This window comes from Chinchilla lanigera, unplaced genomic scaffold, assembly GCF_000276665.1.
Source record: "Chinchilla lanigera isolate Chin_1 unplaced genomic scaffold, ChiLan1.0 scaffold00012, whole genome shotgun sequence".
Lineage (NCBI taxonomy): Eukaryota > Metazoa > Chordata > Mammalia > Rodentia > Chinchillidae > Chinchilla > Chinchilla lanigera.
In genome coordinates this window covers 8,531,320-8,541,885 of record NW_004955413.1, presented here as the reverse complement: position 1 = coordinate 8,541,885, position 10,566 = coordinate 8,531,320, and the positions used below count along the sequence as shown (strand labels likewise).

Here is a 10,566-nt window from a genome sequence, read left to right as displayed (position 1 = left end):
AGAGAGAGAGAGAGAGAGAGAGAGAGAGAGAGAGAGAGAGCACGAGCACCCCCTTCTGAAAATGTACTTTGAGTGGGCCAGGTGGGATTAAGGCAGGTGATCAGAGAACCAATGAGGTTTTTCTATGGGTCCTTTAGAAAGAGGATGTAAAGAGTCCAATTTAATAGTATCTAACTCTGGGTAAGAAGTGCAGGGAGGTAGACGGCTCCTCATTTTACGGTGGAGTACAATTACTATCAGAGAGCTGTAGCAGCCAGGCCCTTCAGGGACAATGTAACTCCTTGGATCAAGCATGAAAACTTGTGAATCATCCTGAGCAAGGGAAGAATTGGTTGTCTCCAGGAACTAAGGAAAAAAGGAATTTTCATTCCAAAGCTTTCTTTTCTAGTTCTTCTTGAGGTCGGGTCCATTTCTCAGGAGGAGACATGTCTATTCACTTGCATCTAAGTGGTTTCTTCTTTCTCTCTTCCTCTCAGCTCTTCCTGGTGTGGGTCTTAATTTCTGGGATGTTCTCTTGGTTCACTTACTGCTTTGAATGAGTGAAAAAGCCAAATGAAGCTGGCATGGTGGCTCATACCTGTAATAGTGGCAATCTGGAGATAACTGCCAGCCTGGGATATAGTGAGACTGTGACAAAAACAAACAAATGAACAAACATACAAACAAACACAAAAACATCAAAATGACAACACTGGAGAGGTAGCGAGATTTTCTTTTTGGCAGAGTGCCATTGCCAGGCATGACTGTAGCCCAGAGAGACCCTGCTTGTTGCTGGTTCTGATGTTTATATGGTCAGCAAGCCTCTGGATGGCAGGATTGGGTGTCCTATGGGACATGCTGAAAGTGGAGTCTTAGCTATAGCTCATAAAATGAAAACATAGAGTAACCCTGCTTAGAGTTGATTCCATTCTTGCTTCTATTTATAGATAGCCATGTTCCTTGCTCCTTAAAACCTCAAATTTTGCTCCTAGCTTTCAGGAACCTGAAAGGGTTATGGCGGGGGACTCTTGGAATTTTTCTTCTGCTCCAGGATGACAAATATATGGTCAGAAGCACAATATCGACTGGTCCTTGCTGAAAAGAGCTCCTCGAAGTGCAAGCACTGAGTGCTTCCCTGGGGACTTGTGGCCACCTGACTTCCCATCACTGATGGAGGAAAGATCACTCTTGATCCAGCACCACCTCATGTTCCATGAACCAGAAGGGTGTGGAGAGTCACTTTCACTGGGAAGTCCTTGAGCTGTTCTTTTCTTTCTGGCTCCACTAGAATTAAGGCTGACCTAGTTGAATTAAGCAATGATCTGGAGTCAGCAGTTGTTATGCAGGTAGCCATGGACCTAGGTTTAATCACTGACCTAGCCCAAACTACCAACCTACAGATGACCACAAACATATCAAGAGGGCACAGAGACTTCCAATAGGTGAGGGTCTTGCTTTAAGGGAGGCATGGGCGGGCACTGCTGGTCCCTGTTTCTTGCATTCCTCAAGTGTGCTAGATTCCCATGATTAGGCAGTGACTACAGCTGTGTTCCAGTTTGTTTTTCAGAATGCTTTACTGACATGCAGTTAAAGGCACAGGTTAGAGACCTGTCTTCAAGCCTGCAGCAATAGTTTTATTCTCCTTTATCTTGCTTATATCTTATTGCTTGTGAAATTCTTATTATAGTAATTTATGTTTGAGCGCACAGCTGTTGCTAAGTTCTCCAAGGTAAGGCAAACTTTTGCTAAAAGCACTTTGAAATTTGAAGATAATTTAAACATATCCCATAGTGTTTTGTGTTATTGTTGTTTTGAGACAGGGTGTTGCTATGCAGTTAAGGCTTGAACTCACTGTGTAACCTAGACTGGCCTGAAACTCAAGATGATGCTCCTGATTCAGCTTCCAGAGTGCTGGTATTATAGGGGTGAATCCTCATATCTGGATCCCACAGCGTGTTTCACAGTTGAAATTGTTGACTACCCACATGGCTTATTCCTGAAATCTACCTCTTCTGATCTCTGGACCCAGCCTTTGGGAAGATGTAAGAGGACAAATTCTTTGGTGTTTTGCTAAGGTTGATGGATGTGGAGACCTAGGATGGGTTAATCATTTCCTTTGTTTTTCCAGATGATTACATTTTCAGATACATCTTAGTGAGTAGAGATTTTGAGAATTGTAAAGGTTACTTGTATTTACAGTGAACAGAAGAAAAAGGTGCTTAAAGACTTCATGAATAAAGCCTTGGTGCTATCTGCCACAAATCACCATATTTTTCATTTTTCTGTCTGACCCTTAGTGAAGGTGTCAAAGGACTTCAATTTTTTTCTTTCCTCACAAACAAAACCCTATCTTTTGAGGGCTGTCTGAGACTTTGGCTTAAACAGGGCCATAGGCCTTACCTATACATCAGATTTCTAAATAATCTGATTATGTCTACAAATAACAGCTCAGCTGCATTCCAGCCTGCTCTAGGTATTGCATTTAGTAGTACAATTGAGTAATACTCTAGGAGTATTGCATTTAGTAGTTGGAGAAATCTAGAAGTTGTATATTTGTGGAGGCTTAAGGACCCATTTAGATGGTTGCATGGCTTTCAATTTTGATGCCTTTACTGAGCTATAACCTGGGCCACCTCACCATTAAAACTTTTGATACAATACCTCTCTGTCTTAAGTTGCCCAACCTAGGCTTGAACTATGATCCCCCTCATAGGGAATTCATCCTCCCAGAGTGCTCGGGTGGTACCACAAAACCCAGCTATGTCACCTTTTTAGATTCCTCATTACATGGCATGATTTTTCAGTGGGTGTTTTCTTTCATTTAACATGATGTCTTCCAGTTCTTTCCATACTGTAACCTACTTTTCTTCCATGAAGGTAGCTACTCTTACAATTTCAATTCACTATCTAAGATCCACTTTAAGTTATAATGATGAGAGCTGCCAATTGCTAATCATTTACTATATACCAGTGGCTGGTTTACATGGATCGATTGAGTTTATTCTCACAACTGCCCTATGAAAGGATCACAATCTTTTATTTTATTAGTACATGTCTGCAGTTTATGCAGTTTACAGTCACCTTAGGGAGTGATTACAGCTAGAGCTTATTTCTTTTTTAATGCCCTTCCTCTTCTTTTCCTCTTCCTCCTCCTGTAATTCCCTTACCCCATTTTTCATTCTTGTTGATGTTATTAATCTCAGCTCATGTGATGGCATATAATGTTTACATTAATTGAAGTTATTGGGTTCCTGTACATGGCATGTCTTTATTCTACTTATTTCCCCTTCCCCTCCTCACCACTCATACTTTTCCCCTTGGACCCCTTCTCCATTGCAAGAGATCCATCTGCTTGTCTCCTCTATCCATCTTTCATTACTCTTTGTATGTACATTGCTTCACTCAGATGAGAGTTACTGTATGACATTTAAATTTGTGTGCCGGTTTATTTCACTCAACATTATATTTCCCAGGTGTATCCATTTTCTCAAATCTGTCATTCTTTATAACAGAGTAGCATTCCATTATATGTAGATACTACATTTTCTTTACCCAATTGTCTGCTGATGGGTGTATAGGCTGTTTCTGGGATTTAGCTATTTTAACAAGTCATGATGCTATAAACACTGGTGTGGATGTACCGCAGTAGTATGATAATCTAAACTCTTTGGGGAAGACACCTAATGGGGGAGGGGTCACTGGGTTATATGGAATTTCTAAATTCAGTTCTTTGAGAAATCTTCATATTGATTTCTGTAATGGTTGTACTAGGTTACATTCCCACCAACAATGAAAAAGAGTTTCTTTTTCACTACAGCCTGTCTAGCATTTGTTATTGTTTGATTTCTTAATGATTGCCATTCTTTCTGGAGTAAGATGGAATCTTAGCATTTAAAAAAATTCATTTCTGTAATGGTCAGAGGCGTTGAACATTTTCCATGCATTGGTTGACCATTTGTATCTCTTCCTCTGTGAAGTATCTGTTCATTTCTCTTGCCCATTTCTTGACTGTCTCTTTAAGTTTTGGTAGTTTAATTTTTTTTTAGTTTTAGTTTTGTTTTTAGTTCAGTTTTTAAAGTTGTATATTCTAGATATTGGTCCTCAGTCTAAGGAGTAGTTGGCAAATTTTTTCCCCATTCTGTAGGTTGTCTCTTTTCTCTACTGATTTATTCTTTTGCTGTACAGAACCTTTTTTAGTCTGATATAATTGTTGATTCTTGCCATTATTTCTTGAGCAATTGAGGTTCTGTTTAGAAAACCTTTTTTACACCTATATCTTCAGTGTTTCAGTTTTAATATTTAGATCTTTGATCCATTTTGATTTTAATTTAGTATATGGTGGGAGATAAGGGTCCATTTTAAATCTGCACACAGATAACTACTTTTCTCAACACTACTTGTTAAATTCAATAGACTATCTTTCCTCCAACATATGTTTTTGGTCCCTTTGTCAAAGATCAAATAGCTGAACGTGTCTGGGGAAGTTTCTGAATCATCAGTTGTTTTCTTGGTCCCGGTGTCTGTTTTTTGTTGCAGTACTGTGCTGTTGTTATCACTATTGCTTTGAAGTACAGCTTCAATTCAGATATTGCTATGCCTCCTTGTTGGCTTTTGTTGCCCAAAATGGCGTTTGCTATCCTGGGTCTCTTCTGGTCCCATATGAATTTTAATATATTTTTTTCTGCATCTATAAAGTATGCTGTTGGTATTTTGATTGGGATTGCACTGAATCTGCATAACACCTTTGGCAGTATGGCCATTTTGACAATATTGGTTCTACCTATCCAGGAGCAGGGAACATTTTCCAATATCCTCTTCAATCTCCTTCTTTAGGGTACTGTAGTTTTCTTTGTGGAGATCTTTCATTTCCTTTGTTAGGTTAATTCTTAGGTATTTGATTTTCTTGAAGCTACTGTGAATGATATTATTTTCATAATTTCTTTTTCATACTGTTCATTGTTGGTGTACACAAATGGTAATGATTTTTGTGTTGATCTTTTTAACTTGCTACCTTGCTGAAGTTAGTTATTAATTTGTGTAAATATACTCTGTTATATTTGCACAATTGAGAAACTACTTAGTCATGAGCTTCTCTGACTATATTCCTGTTGTTAAGTGATGCATGACAGTATTTATTAAGTATTTAGAGTTTGTAAAATATTTACAGTAGAGTCCGATACATAGTAATTCCCATTTAGCCATTATTAGCTACCATAACCATTAAACATTTAAAATATGGCAAAACAGCAAAATTTATGACTTAATTACCTTTAAGTTTTCCCACTGTTCTCTAAACATTTTTATACCCTTGGAAAACAGTGTCTCTTTGTCTTTCTAGCTCCTGACAATCACCATTCCTTCTTTTTTTATGAAATGGAGTACATTAAAGAGCTCCTGTAAGTGGAATCATGTGGTATTAATTATTTTGTGCCTGGCATATTTCACCCAATACAATGTCCTCAAGATTCAGCTATGTGACTTTATTTGATTATCCACATGACCTTCTTCATTCATCCGTATGACTTTGTTCATAGCCTAGGACAGGTCTCTTTCCTTTTTTAAAGACTGAAAAACTGAGGCAGGAAGACCACAAGTTCAAGCCTAGACTTGGTAACTTAGTGATTTAGCAAGTCTCTGTCTCAAAATAAAAAATAAAAGAAAGGCTGGCAGTGTAGCTCAGTAGGAAGGCACTGGGTTCAATCTGCAGTACCAGACAAAACAACAGGTTGAATAACATTGCATCAGATGTAAATTCCATATCTCTTTATCAATTTGTACTCTGATGGAGCTAATTCCACTTTTAAATATTGTGAATAATGCTGCAATAAACCAGGGTGTTTAAATAATTACTTACAATCTTCTTTCATTTGTTTTGGATATAGTCAGGTGCAGATTGATAGATCATATGGAAATTCTATATATCTATATCTATATATCTATATATTTATTTATTTATTTTTTGAGTCAGGGTCTTGCTTTGAAGTTTAGACTGACACTATGAAGTCCAGGCAGGCCTCAAAGTCACTGGATCCTTCTGCCTTAGTCTCCTGAGTACTTAGATTACAGGCATGGGCCACCAGATCAGGCTGGTAATTCTATTTTTAATTTTTTTGAGGAACTTCTCTACTGTTTTCCATAATGGTTAAAGCATTTTTTTATTTTTACCAACAGTGCACAAGAGGTCTACTTTCTGTACATCCTTGCCAATACTTGTTATTTTCTGCTATTTGGATGCAGTCATGTCAAGGATTAAGAGGTAATATCCCATTGTTTTAGCAATTTTGTTTCTTACCAATTAGGTACTGAAAGTACCTCTTTCCCTACTCTTGCTCCACCACCATGACCTAAAGGCATCTGATCTATTTTTTTAAACACAGTTTTCCTTAGCTCAGGCTGGGCTTGAAATTACTGTGTAGCCCCAATTGATCTCAAGCTCCAGGCAGTCCTCCTGACTCCGTCTGTGGAGTTCCGGGTTTATAGGCTTGGACCATCACATTCAGCTAAAGGATCTGACCTGGAGTTAGAGCATTTAACAGATGAAGACACCAGAGTCAGTCTGAGAATTTCTCATGAGGATGTGGCCAGCCCCAGTCAAAACATGGGTCCAAGAACTTCAGTCAAACCAGTGGAATGCATTCCTCCTCTACCAAAGGGTGTTTTCTTCACTGCATTTTGCTCTCAGACAAGTCTCCAAAATTGTGTTTCTCTACATTCTGTCTTTGTCTCCTTTCCACTGCCAGCTTGCGGATTCAGACTCTGGGGGTCACTGTGTTGGAGGAATGAAAGCTTAGGAAGCCAACTTTTGTGAGCAGGTCCATAGCGCCTGGTGGAGGCAGCCTGTGCACACCCAGCCAGCCCCCAGGCCGCTTGATTTCACCTTTGCAATGTTTTCTGAGTCACAGTCCTGCTCAGTCTGCACAGGCCCTGCCAGTGCGTTGCTGTGGGGCCCTGCTTTCTTCTCTGCTGGCTTGGTTTGTCTTCCTAAAGCACCAGTCTGACCACACCACTCATCCAGGCCTCGTGCTTCAGCTTTAGATTAAACATGATAAAGGAGATTAAAACATATTCCTCCATTTTTGAATATAGGACCTTTAGTTTTACCAGCTTTTCTACAAAGCCAGAGAGGGATATGTCCAAGTCCAAATCAGTAACAATTTCTGGAAAAACAAAAGGGAACATAGATATGGTCCTACTTAATAGTAAGAATCCAGTACATCGCAGTAAAGCAAGGTTTCCCTCAGGGGTAAAGGACGTCGGGGCTGGCAGTGCCTGCCTGGGCCTCTTTTGAACCAAGACCCTCCCTGACCGAAAGTCTGGGTGTCCTCCTGGCTACGTGCGTGGTCATCTTTAGATTGGTTGCTCAGGGTAGGTCTTGCTTGACTCTTGGTCTGTGGTTGCCTCTATATCAAGACTTCACTGTCTCACTGGTTAATTCAAGTGGGTCACACTTTAAATCTACTGGAGCCAGAAAGAAAAAACCAGCTCAAGAACTTCCCAGTGAATGTGATTCTCCACAACCTTTGGTTGGTGGAACATGAGGCAGTCACTTGATGCAGTGCGGTCACACAAGTTCCTCATCCCTGAATGGTGGAGGTCAGGTGGCTGACACTGGCCAGGGGTGGGCTCAGTGCTCACCCTTTGAGGGGCTATTTTCAGCACAGAGCAGTCCATATTGTGCCTCTGATTGTGTATGGCTTGGATTGGAGCAGAAGAAACCTTCCAACAATGACCCTCCATAACCTTTATAAATACCTGAAGGCTAAGAGCAAAAACTAAGGAATTAAGAAGCAAGGGTCATGGCTATTTCTAAATACAAACAAGAATGGACTGCACTCTGGAAAGGGCTATTCCCATTATGTTCTCATTTGATGAACTCTAGCTAAGATTCCATTTTCAGCACATCCCACAGAATACCCAGTCCTGACATCCTGGGGCTGTTAACCACGTGGGCATCAGAACCATCAAGGTCTGTTGAGCAACAAGCAGGGTCTCTTTGGGCTACACTCATGCAGGGTGATGACACCTTGCTGAAAGGGAAAACATCACCGCCTCGCCAATGTTGTCATTTTGGTGTTTTTGTCTATGTGTTTGATTGATTGCTTGTGTTTGAGACAGTCTCGCTATAGCCGAGGTCGGCATTGATCTCCAGAGCGCTCTGTCACAGGCATGAGCCCCCATGCCAGCTTCACTGTGCTTCGTCGCACATCAAAGCAGTAAGAAAACCCAAGCCCAGCTCAGCATCCCAGAAACTGACAGCTACCCCGAGATCACCTGAGAGGGAGAGAAGCCATTTTGTTGCAATTGAACAGACATGTCTCCTCCAGAGAAATGGGCCTGACCGCAACGAAAACTAAAAATGAAAGCTTCAGGGTGAAATCTCCCCCTTCTTTGTAGCCTGGGGACACTCACTTCTCTCCTTCCTCAGGATGATTTACAAGTTTTCATTCTAGACCCAATGAGCTCCTTGTCCGTGACCAGGCCGGCTACCTCAGCTCTCTGACATGAGCTGTACTCCTCTGTCAAAAGAGGACCCACCCCATCCCCTGCATTCTACTTTGCATTAAATAATATTAAAGAAGCCTCTTCAACACCCAGTGTGGGAGGGGACCCACTGGAAAACTCACCAGCTCTCTGGTGACCTGCCCTAGTCCCGTGTGGCCCAGCCCTCAGCTCCCTGTCCCCACCTAAGACTGGCTCCGTGTACGTATTATCAACTTGACTTTCTAACATCATAGCAGTTTTCTTTTCTCTTCTTTTCTGTTTTTTCTTCTCTCTATTTCTCTCCTCTGCATCTTTCTCCTTCTTCTCCTCCCCCTTCTTCACCTTTTCTTTTTCCTTCTTCATTTTTCTCTCCAAGTCTCCAAGGACTCCCACACGTCCTTTCCTGGGTAGGTGCTGCCCAGCCAGGACTCACAGAAAGTACCAGGGCCTTGCAGAGCACAGTGCCAAGGGAGGGAGTAGGCTGCAGGGGAGCAGGCAGGAAAACAGGTACATCGGGTTAATCTTTGGAGGTTTTTAAACCCCTGAGCCCCTTCTCCCTGAAGGAAGCACTATCTAGCAGGTTGAAAAAGACCTCACCAAGCAGAGATCATGGGCCTGGAGAGAAGAATGCAAAGCATCCAGGGGTAGGGAGGAGGGAGGAGGTCAAAAGTCAGACTCTGATAAAGTTCTTGGCAAAGTAGAAAGCAGTGCTCAATAATCACAGGCACCTTTGTCTGCCTCTCCAGTGACAGGGAGGAAGTTCCTGTTTCGCCAGGTTCTAAGGCAGCTCCCTTCCTGGCCCAGGGCTGCAAAATTAGCATCAAGCCCCAGCCAAATACTGACTTTCTGAGTCCCAAGAGCCTACTTTGTGTTTGAGAAGGGGACCCTGCATCATAGTCAGCACCCAGAGGTGACACTGACACTATGGAGGACCTTGTTGCAAAGGGACTCTTAACCCTGCTGTCAGAAACTGAAAGAGAATTATGGGTAACCTTACCTACTGCTACATAATGAGAACAGAAATATCTTAAGAGTCTATATATGCAAACACTTCATCTATTGCTCAACAAGAACCTACAGTGGAAGAATTATTATCTCCTGTCTTTTAGGGAAGGAGAAGTTATACCCCATGTTCTAGCCCAACCTGGGCAACTTACTGCCCCAAAACAAAATATTAGTGTCTCAAAACAAAAAAATAAGAATTAAATTAAAAAATTTTTTTAAATGTTAAAACTTTGGGAATGTAGTTCAATGTGGTGGCCCTTGGTGCATTCCTCAGTAAAAAAAAAAAGTTCCTTAGAAGGTGAGGGCAGAATAGAAGTTCTAACGCTGTGAAAATGGGAGAGGAGGGACAGTCACTGAGTCCAATGTTATTTGATTAGAGGAGCAAATTCTGGTGTTCTATGGTGCAGCAAGACATTATATATCTAAAAATAGGAGAATTTGAATGTGCTCACCATAAAGAAATGATAAAACTTTAAGGCAGTTGCTAAGCTAACTTACCCTGAGTTAATTACCACTCAATACACGCATGAATCATATCTTATCAATTTTGACTTGAATCAAAATTTCAAAAAGTACCTTATAAAATTGTACAAATAGTACAATTCATAAAAGGTTTGAAAACCTGAAGTATGTGCCTGAAGGTGAGAGAGCTAGGGCTATAGGAGAGGAGATTGTAGCACAGAGTTGGAAATGGCACTTGGGGCCAGATCACACGCAGCTTCTCAGTAGTAGAGCACATGCCCAGCTTGCAAAAGAAAGAAAATTTTTAAAGTAGAAAAAAACCTTACCAAACTGAAGGAGGAGGCCTGGATGATTAGTGTGGTCAGACTGGTGCTTTAGGAAGACAAACCAAGCCAGCAGAGAAGAAAGCAGGGCCCCACAGCAACGCACTGGCAGGGCCTGTGAAGACTGAGCAGGATTGTGCCTCAGACAACATTAAAAAGGTGAAATCAAGCGGCCTGGGGGCTGGCTGGGTGTGTGCAGGCTGCCTCCACCAGGCGCTATGGACCTGCTCACAAAAGTTGGCTTCCTAAGCTTTCATTCCTCCAACACAGTGACCCCCAGAGTCTGAATCCACAAGGTGGCAGTGGAAAGGAGACA

The 10,566-nt window shown here is 41.5% G+C and overlaps 1 protein-coding gene across 1 annotated transcript in view; it reads left to right on the top strand.

Annotated features, from left to right (window-relative positions):
• LOC102027736 (proline-rich proteoglycan 2-like) overlaps nt 1-10,566 on the top strand; it is a gene marked incomplete at its 3' end in the record, with an annotated part of 191,411 nt that overhangs the window by 156,411 nt on the left and 24,434 nt on the right.